Raw genomic sequence first — 9,514 nt, forward strand, 5'->3', positions numbered from 1 at the left:
CCTCCTCCATCACCTCCACCACCACACCACAGCGCTTCCTCCATCACCTCCATTACACCACCGCCTCCTCCATCACCTCTAACACACCACTACCTCTTCCATCACCTCCACTATACCACCCTTCCTCCTCGTCCATCACCTCCACTACACCACACCACCACCTCCATCTCCTCTAGCTAATGCTGGCCCCAAACTCCTGATTCCACTGCTTCCTCTACTTCCCAAGAGCTAGGATAACAAGCATATGCCACCCTGCTCAGGCTTTTTTCAATATTTATTTTATTTTCAGGTATGTGTGTGTGTATGTGAGGAAGGGGTGAATGCAGTAATCCATGGGGATTGATCTCCCTGAGCTGGAGCTATAGCTCATTGTAAACTGCTCAAAGTGGATGATAAGAACCAAACTGAGGTCCTCAAGAAGAGAAGTGCTGAGCCATGTCTCTAGCCCTGAGAAATATGTTCTTAAGAATATAAAATGTGTAGGTTGGTGGCGACACATGCCTTTAATCCCAGCACTCGGGAGGCAAAGGTAGATCTGTGAGTTCAAGGCCAGCCTGGTCTACAGAGCAAGTTCCAGGACAGCCAAGTTACACAGAGAAACCCTGTCTCAAATAAAAAAAAAAAAAGGGGGGGTGGGGGGAGAAAAATATATAAACTATAAGAGACTGAGGGATGGTTTGGCAGCAGTTGAAAGCAGGCTACTCTTGAAGGTTCAGTCCCCAGCACTCACACGCAGGTTCACAGGGGGCTAACACCTTCTTCTGAACTCAATGAGAACTACGCACACATGGCACACTTACATAAAACAGACAAATCACTCACAAACATAAGATTAAATTAAACCTTCACACACACACACAGATACGCGTGTGTGCACACGCACACGGGCAGATGAGCTAGCTCACCAGCTAAGGCCCTTGCTGTACGAGCTCACAAGTCTGAAGCACTAAGTAAATCCCCAGAGCCTACAGAAAGAAGCAGGATGCGGTGCCATGTGTCTGTGGTCCCAGCACTCCTAAAGCAGGAGCATCGCTGGAAACTCACAGCCCAGCTATCCAGAAATGGAGAGCAGACAGACCCTGCCTCTACAAGTGGAAAGAGAAAACTGATTTGTGAAAGTTGCCCTCTGACCTCCACAGTGTGCAATGATATAAGCACAAGTCTCCCACACACATACACAGATTATCATCCCAGGACAGAGGGCTGGGTTGTAGCTCAGTGAGAAAGCTCCTGCCTAGCAGGCACAAAACCCCGGCCTCCACCCCCAGGCATATAGAAAAAGAATTACAGAGCATATAATCTGCACTGACCTCAGGGACCAAAATGTCACTGGGTTGTCCACGGCCCTATACACTTCCAGCTTGCTCTCAGTTAAGAACATGCTATGAGGACCTTCCCCCTCCCTAGCAGAAAAACTTCTCATTGAGCCTAGCATAGCAGTGCATACCCTGTTTTCCCTAGTACCAAAGAGACTGAAGCAAAGAATCAATGGTCCAAAGCCAGCCTGGACTACACGGTGAGTTTGGGTCCTGCCTGGGACATATGAGACTGACCCCCCCCCATAAAAAACACAAGCTACAGTAGGTATGCACAAAGAAACAGCAGTGAGTCCGAGGAGGCTTTTAATTTTTTTGTTTTGTTTTTCGAGACAGGGTTTCTTTGTAGCTCTGGAGCCTGTCCTGGCACTAGCTCTTGTAGACCAGGCTGGCCTAGAACTCACAGAGATCCTCCTGTCTCTGCCTCCCGAGTGCTGGGATTAAAGGCATGCGCCACCACTGCCCGGCGTCGAGAAGGCTTTTTAGAGCCACGTTGAGAAGCTCCCAATGAGGGGCCCATGTCATATATTCCTAAGACACTCCACTCCACAGTGCCTTTATGTGTTCTGTGCCCAGACTCCGCATCCAAGATGATAACCCCAACCCTGCCAGTGCCCAGAGGATGTGTATGTGGAAAACCACATCAACCTGGAGGACACAGGCTCCCATCCTGGGAGTCCATGGGTGAGCCAAAGGACACAAAAGCGGCAGATGCGGTTTGTTCTGTCTGTCCCTCTGCAGAGAGAAGGGGGCACCATCAGAGTGACCTCCAGAAGCCCATTTCCTACCCACGGTCCTTGTAAGATGAAGCACTGTGACACTCCTTGGTTCAGCCCAGGTCCAGGGCTCACAGCCTCCTCTTCTATGCACACTCCTTCTGGGGTCAGTTAATCCCCACATATCTTGTCCGCCATTTTTCCTAGGTGAAACACCATTCATGTAGGCCGACCCCAAGCTGATCTAGGGACCAATGTGATTTACAACATAAGGAATAAACTCAGCTGGAACCCTTGTGGGGTCTCCACAAACTGGTGGCTTTTGCCTGAAATTCCAGGAAGTCTGAGATAGGAGAATTGCCATGGGTTCCAGCCAGCCAGAGCTATAAAGACCTGGGAAGGGGAACACTCCTCTTGCAATAATGGGCATGCCAAGACTCACAGGGGTTTCAGCTGTCTCGAGGGGCCCCCTCATTGCTGCTCTGCCACCACCTGTCTTCCCAGTAGGGGTCCTGTGTGAGCCAGAACCATCACCACCTTTTGGAAGGGCCATGAGGACATCATCCAGAAGGGTAGGCACAGGAGCCTGCCCTATAAATGTCCCCTTCTTTGCCCTGCTTCATGGCCAAGCACCTCTCACAGGGTAACTTCAGTGTCTCCTACACCAGCCCCTGTGTCAGCCTACTGCCACCATTAGACAGACGGGAAGCTGGGGCTCTGGCACATGAACTTGTCTCTCACACACAGGTAAAAGCTCCAGACAGCAGCCTGGATGTGCAGGGAAGGCCCGAGCTTCATGGATATTTCATCCTGCATCAGCAGGGCCAGAACTGGGATGGATTCTCTGGGCAGCCTGGAGGCGGGTCAGACTCAGCAGAGGCCTTCCCTCCCTCTCTGTGCTTCTCCCACTCCTTCAGGCCCAGGCCTTGCCACTCAATGAAAAGGTGAACTGTGTCTGTGATTCCTGCCTGGGGCACTGTGGCCCAGAGATAACACCAGGCAGTATTACTAATTCACATTTCTTCCCCAGTTCCTGAGGCCCAGAGGTGATGTGGGATCACTTTCTGTATGCTATGAATACCATTGGCTAATAAAGAAACTGACTTGGCCTGATAGGAGGTGGAGTTAGGGAGAAGCCATGCAACCCCTCTCCCCCCCACCCCATGGCAGTAGCAGCTGTCTTTCTATCCTGGAGGCCCAGCAGCCCTGTAGCCCCATCCAGACATACAGCAGGGTTTCCCCAGACCTGGGCTTGAAGAGAGCATTGGGTCCCCTGGAACTGGAACAGAGGGGTATGAGCTGCCATGTGGGTGCTGGGAACTGGACCTGGGCCCTCTATAGAAGAGCAGCCAGTGTCATGGCCACTGAGTTGTCCATCTCTGCCACTCCTGGCCACCTGGTCCTAGGCTGTGCACACTGAAGAGGGCATCTGAACAACAGCCGTCCTTCTCAACAGTGGCTGGGTCATCTAAGGAAGGCTCCAGAAGGGTCAATGGCACAGGAAGGCACAAGGGCATATCAGAGTCTCCCAAAGAGCTAAGACAGCCAGGTTTCTCTATTCCTCCCCGTCCACTATTCCCACTCCTAGCTGCACCCTCACAGCCTTCACACCTACACTTAGGAAGCTTGAGATGTCCAGGCACCAATGGTGAAATCAACCTTGACCCAGAGGCAGAGTCACCGAGGTGACCCTGGGGAGAGCATCTAGGGGAGAAGTCAGAAGCAAGGGCACAAACGGACCACCCAAACATTTACTAAGGACAATCAAGGCCAAAGGGGCTGAGAGGACACAGACCTCACCAATCGCAGTGAGAATGGGGGGTGCTGAGTTCCCAACCAAGAACCTAGAGTCTCTAAATAGCTTTTTTTTTTTTTTAGGTTTATTTATTTTGTATAGTGTCCTCTCTGTATGTATGCCTGAATGTCAGAAGAGGGCACCAGATCTCATTACAGATGGTTGTGAGCCAGCATGTGGTTGTTAGGAATTGAACTCAGGACCTCTGGAAAAGCAGTCACTGCTCTTAACAACCTGAGTCATCTCTCCCAAAAAGTCTGTCAGATATGCTAGGCCTGTAGGCTGAGGATGGATGCCCCAACATTACAAGGGAACTTTGGGTGACTGTCCAAGTAGCCAGCTGTTTCTGTCATTACCCACATTTTTTGGAAGTCACTTGCTCTCACTTCCAGCTAATGTTATTTCCTTCATGGGTCTCTGAGGGAACTAAAGACCAGATAGTTAGTTACAGTTATAGTTTTCCTTGTTCACCTGATGCAGAAAGCAAGTTATGATAGAAAGTAAATTCGGTACAAGACTTCGGACTCCCCAAGAAAGGACAGATAATGGAGCATTTTCTCTACATTTGTCAAAAGACATTGTTGATGTATTTATTGCATATATATATATAATATATAGTTATTGTACTTATTATATATAGTTTTTCTTATATTAGTTATAGCCTTTTTTCTTTTAGACAAAAGGGGAAATGTAGTGGTATTTTATTTGTATTTTAATAAATAAAGCTTGCCTACCTAGCATCTCAAAACAAGCATGAAGGGGCTGGAGAGATGGCTCAGAGGTTAAGAGCATTGCCTGCTCTTCCAAAGGTCCTGAGTTCAATTCCCAGCAACCACATGGTGGCTCACAACCATCTGTAAAGAGGTCTGGTGCCCTCTTCTGGCCTTCAGGCATACACGCAGAAGGAATATTGTATACATAATAAATAAATAAATATTTAAAAAAAAAAAAAAAAACAAGCATGAAGTACCACCCAAACCATCATTTCCCAATGCAGTCAGATATCCTTCTATGATCACGGTAAAAGGATAAGGGGCTGGAGAGATGGCTCAGTGGCTGCAACACTGGCTGCTCTTCTATAGCGGGCCCAGGTTCAGTTCCCAGCACCAACATGGCAGCTTGCAACCCTCTGTAACTACAGTTCCAGAGGATCCAATTTCCTCTTCTGGCTTCTGTACATGGTACACAAACATACCCACATGGGAAAGCAAAGAGAGAAGGAAATTGCATAATGTGGACTCTTTTATGTGGTGAAGGAAGGGCATGCGTGTTACAGCGGCAGCCTCCACCCACCCAGGACTGTTCTCAGTGTTTTCACGTAGCACAATGAGGTCACAGCACACCTTTGTATAGATGGAGACACACTTGCCAGCTGACCCTGCCTTCAGAATACAACTCAACAATAAACACTTTCTACCCCCAACCTGGACCAAGATGCTGCCCTCCACTGCCACCCATAACTGCTATGAGGGAGCCCTATGAGCTTGAGTTATCCCCTCCAATGGGTCTAGTCCTCTCTACCCCAGGGCCTTTGCACTGGTCATTCCCTCTTTTTCAAAGAGCACACGGCTGTTGCCTTCACCCACTTCAGGTCTCTACTTAAAAGCCACACAGAAGCCAGGGCTGGTGGCACAGGCCTATAATCCTAGCTTTGAGAAGCAAAGGCAGGAGGATTCCAAGATCAAGGCCTGGATAGACTAGTTAGTTCAAGGTCATGCTGAGTGGTCTAGTGACAGTCTGTCTCAAAATGAGATACAGAAAAGGAGTTGTAGCTTGGTGGTGGAGACCTTGTGTCCAGCAATGAGCAAGGCAAGAGCCTGGATTCCATCCCAGTAGGAAGCCTTCCTGGGCTCCATAGCTACAGCTAGAAGCCTTGAACAGAACCCTCTTCCCAGAACCTGCCTACTCTCCTAGAGATATTCATTCATCTCAAACAAACTGCACCTGTATCATTTTTTCCCCTACTCCACCAGTACCCCGTAAGGGCACTGGGGCAATGGAGAAAAACACCCAGCTTGAGAATGGGCCATCTTCATGAATGTGGTAGGGCAGAGCTATAGCATTCTGTCCCGGAAGTAGGAACGTAGGGGACAGAGAGAGACAAGAGCACAGGGGGTTCTGTTGAGGAATAGGGTGCTAGCCTGGGCCTTTTCTGTCAGACTTTCACACAGATCAATTCCTCTCAGTCACAGAGACTCCTGGGATAATGGTCGATGCCTCCCCAGAAGACTGTCAGGTACTGAAGTCCCTGGGGATTTGAAGTCTGAGACTGTTCACCAGGTAGCACAGAGATCGTCCTAGGAAGATGACCTGAGTTCCGGGAAGCTCAGAGTGAGGAACCCACAGGGGCCGGTCGCCACTAGTATACAACCCCACTTAACTCTGGTGTGTATGAACTGGACACACCTGCCTGCACACTTCTTCACAAACACGCACACACATCCACAGGTCCTCGATCACACTCAAGTCAGATGTACATGCTCACTGGTGCACATGCACACAGACACTAAGTACTCATATTTATTTGTGCACATACAACAGTCACATACATTCATATATACACACTCAATAACCCTTGTGTATAATCATGCTCACACAAATGCATATACATTCTCACATAAAAAGCACATTTACACATGTGAAGAATTTATGTGCACACAACATATTCTCATAAATACATACTCACTACAAGCACAATCAGGCAGTTACACTTGCCACAATCACCCCTGCACGCACTTGTGCACAGACATCCTCACATAACATATTCACACATACTCATGTAATGCTTGCACACAGATCTCTCTTATATACTCTCATATATACACCCAGGCATGTGTGTGTACACACACACACACACACACACACACACATACACACCATCCTGGGCCTTTGCACAAAGCATGTGGCTCCAGAAGTCACACACCTTGGTTCCCACATACTCAAATGCCAGCTCTATGTCAAACGGATGACCTCAGCCCCATAGTTTGCCCTCATCTGGTCTGCTCTTCAAACTCCCTAGACCAAGCAGGGGCGATTCTCCCAGTCCACACTCCAAACCCTTCAGCCAAGCCTAAGAATACATACACAGTCACGCCAGCCTCTCCTGGCCCAGCTTCTGCTCAGCCCACAGCCAGTGGTTAGTCAACTCAGAGGAGCTCACTGAGGAGGGTCACAATAAGGCAGTACCATCAGGGTTCAGACAGCACCCCACTGCTGGAGACAGTCCAAAGATGGGCTTAGTATCCCTGGCCATGGTAGAAGGCAGAGCAAGGGCAGCTGGAACCTATCCCACAGTGGGACTGGTTACACAGAGCACCTACGAGATTTACAGCTCAGACTCAGGCAAGATTCGCAGCCCATGTCCTGCTTCCTCATCTGTGAGATCCTGGCTGGCATTTCTCAGAAGCTCTGGGGACAGTAAAAAAGCTAAGATGTCAAGTGAGTCCAACACAGCCTATGGCAAAAGAAAAAACAAAACCAGTATGTTATCTTGCCCAAGACATCTGTCTGACTGTTCTCACAACTGAGCCAGCATAGAACTTCAGGGTCATGGCTGCCCAAGGACAGCTCAGAAAAGGGTCTGTGTACCACAGCCCACAGTGCCAGGATTCAAGACATGTGCCATCCCACCTAACTTTTTCTAGGGATTGAAGTCGGGTCCTCATGGCTACAAAGCAGGTACTTTACTGACTGAGGCATCCCTCAGTTCCTACATACTTTACGACAGTCTTTAGAGTCCAGGGTAGCCTGGAACTTGTGGCAACCCTCCTATCTCAGCCTCCAGAATGCAGGATTGCAGTGTGGGCCACCATACCTGGCTAAACATGGTGTGTTTTATAGTCCAGGATCTGGAAGGGAGCTGATTCCTAGCCAGGGGCTGCTCCCCACGGCATCTCCTCAGCCTGCTACACGGGCTCTACAGAAGCAACCCTAGCCCCCACTCCCCATAGGACCAGAAGAACAGAGGTTTACCCATGTGCAGGATCCAGGGCAATGGCCCTTGGCTGGTCCAGGTCCTGCCAGAAGAGAACCTTGCGGGACGTGCCGTTGAGGTTGGCTACCTCGATACGGTTGGTCTCTGAGTCTGTCCAGTATAGTTTCTTGCCAACCCAGTCACAGGCCAGGCCATCAGGTGACACGAGGCCAGAGATGACGACGCTCTGCGCAGCAGCTCCAGTCTGGTTCAGGTAGGTCTGTTTGATGGCTTCCTCGCTCACGTCTGTCCAGTACACAGCGCCCTTGGAGAACTGGAAGTCAACCGCAGCTGCGTCCTCCAGGCCACTGGCCACAATGGTGGACTCCAGCTTCACTCCACCTGCATCTACTAGCCGCACATCCCGGCGGTTGGCAAACAGGAGGAGCGGCGAGGCTGTGGGCAGAGCACAGAGTCAAGACGGATAGCTGAGCAGGAGAGGAACCAGAGACAGTGGGGAAGAGAACCATACACGGCCACCTCTGACCTTCCCTCCGGTCCCCAGCACTGGAGACCCCTTCCCTCTTGTCCCCAGCACCCGAGACACCTTTTCTCCAGTGGTTCAGAGGCTCCCACCCTGGGAATAGGCCAGTGCAGGCAGAGAAGCAGTAAGACTCCCCAAACCCTGAGACTCTATCTCTGCTGCTCTCCCCAAACTGGAAAGACCACTTTCCCACCTCAACTTGCTCTCAGGAGTTCAGATATGCTCTTCAAAGGCTGTGGAGGTGGGGTGCATTCTGTAACCTCCTGGGATCTTTCTTTCTCTAACCCTCGCTGGGAGCCAGAAGCCCAGGAGCCAGGGCTCCACTAGGAACCACTAAGGAAACCACACACTTAATTCCTAAGCTTTAAGAGGAACCCACAACACTCTCCTGGGAAGCTCGTTTTCCCTCGAGGAGAGCTGGCAGTAGCCCCAGGGGCCCACAGTGAGACAAACCACAATGTGGGTGGCTCCCACCCTCACCTGGGGACAGGCTGCTTCTCTTCCCCTCTCTCCCTGGAGAACCCTGGATGGCATGGGCTCTATATCACCCCAGGACTCCACCACTCCCACCCCACCCCCCTCCTAAGGCAGAGGCAGCAAAGGAAAGCACAGAGGAGGGAGAGTTCTGGAGAGATGCAGGAGTGAAAGAGAGAGAGCCCCAGGGGCAGAGAACCAGAGGCCTTCCTAGGAAGGCTGGGCAACAGGGACTGCTCGTGCCAGGGACCTCTGGGGTCTCCTCTTCCAGTGGGAAACAGATACTGAGCAAGAATGTAACCAAGAGCTTGCAGTGATGTAGGTTAATGTGATGAATGAGGCAAACAGAGTGGCGGGGCAGGGTGGGAGGAGGGGCCAGTTCAGGAGAAGGCTGCATACTATGTAAGGTGGTCAGAGGAGGAAGATTAAAAAGTTCCTGGGGTAGAAACACATAGTGGCAGCATGCATGAGGGAAAAAATGCACTGGATGCTGGTCCTACGGTCCTTCTCTACCTCGTGACTCGCCCCGTGTACCCAATGCTTCTCAATGCACAGCCTCCCGCTAGATCTGGGGTCCTAGCGGTATGTTCTCGAGGCCCATAGTTGCAGTCTTCATAAAGAAGCATCAACTTGTCCCAAGTCACACCAAGCCTGATGACTCTGTCAGTCTCCAGCTGGAGCTGAACGGTGACAAGATGTCCCAAGAACATTTACAATGGAAGGAGACAACAGTGGGCGACAGAGCAAGGATGGGGC

General features: G+C 50.5%; 1 protein-coding gene across 1 annotated transcript in view; it reads right to left on the bottom strand.

Moving 5' to 3' along the window:
* Lrp5 (LDL receptor related protein 5) overlaps positions 1-9,514 on the bottom strand; it is a 109,469-nt gene that overhangs the window by 70,845 nt on the left and 29,110 nt on the right. Inside the window, exon 2 of the mRNA XM_005351622.2 lies at positions 7,800-8,196. The gene's annotated coding sequence lies outside the window, so the exon portion shown is untranslated. The remainder of the gene's footprint in view (positions 1-7,799; positions 8,197-9,514) is intronic.

Source organism: Microtus ochrogaster, chromosome 8 (genome assembly GCF_000317375.1).
Source record: "Microtus ochrogaster isolate Prairie Vole_2 chromosome 8, MicOch1.0, whole genome shotgun sequence".
NCBI classification, from domain to species: domain Eukaryota; kingdom Metazoa; phylum Chordata; class Mammalia; order Rodentia; family Cricetidae; genus Microtus; species Microtus ochrogaster.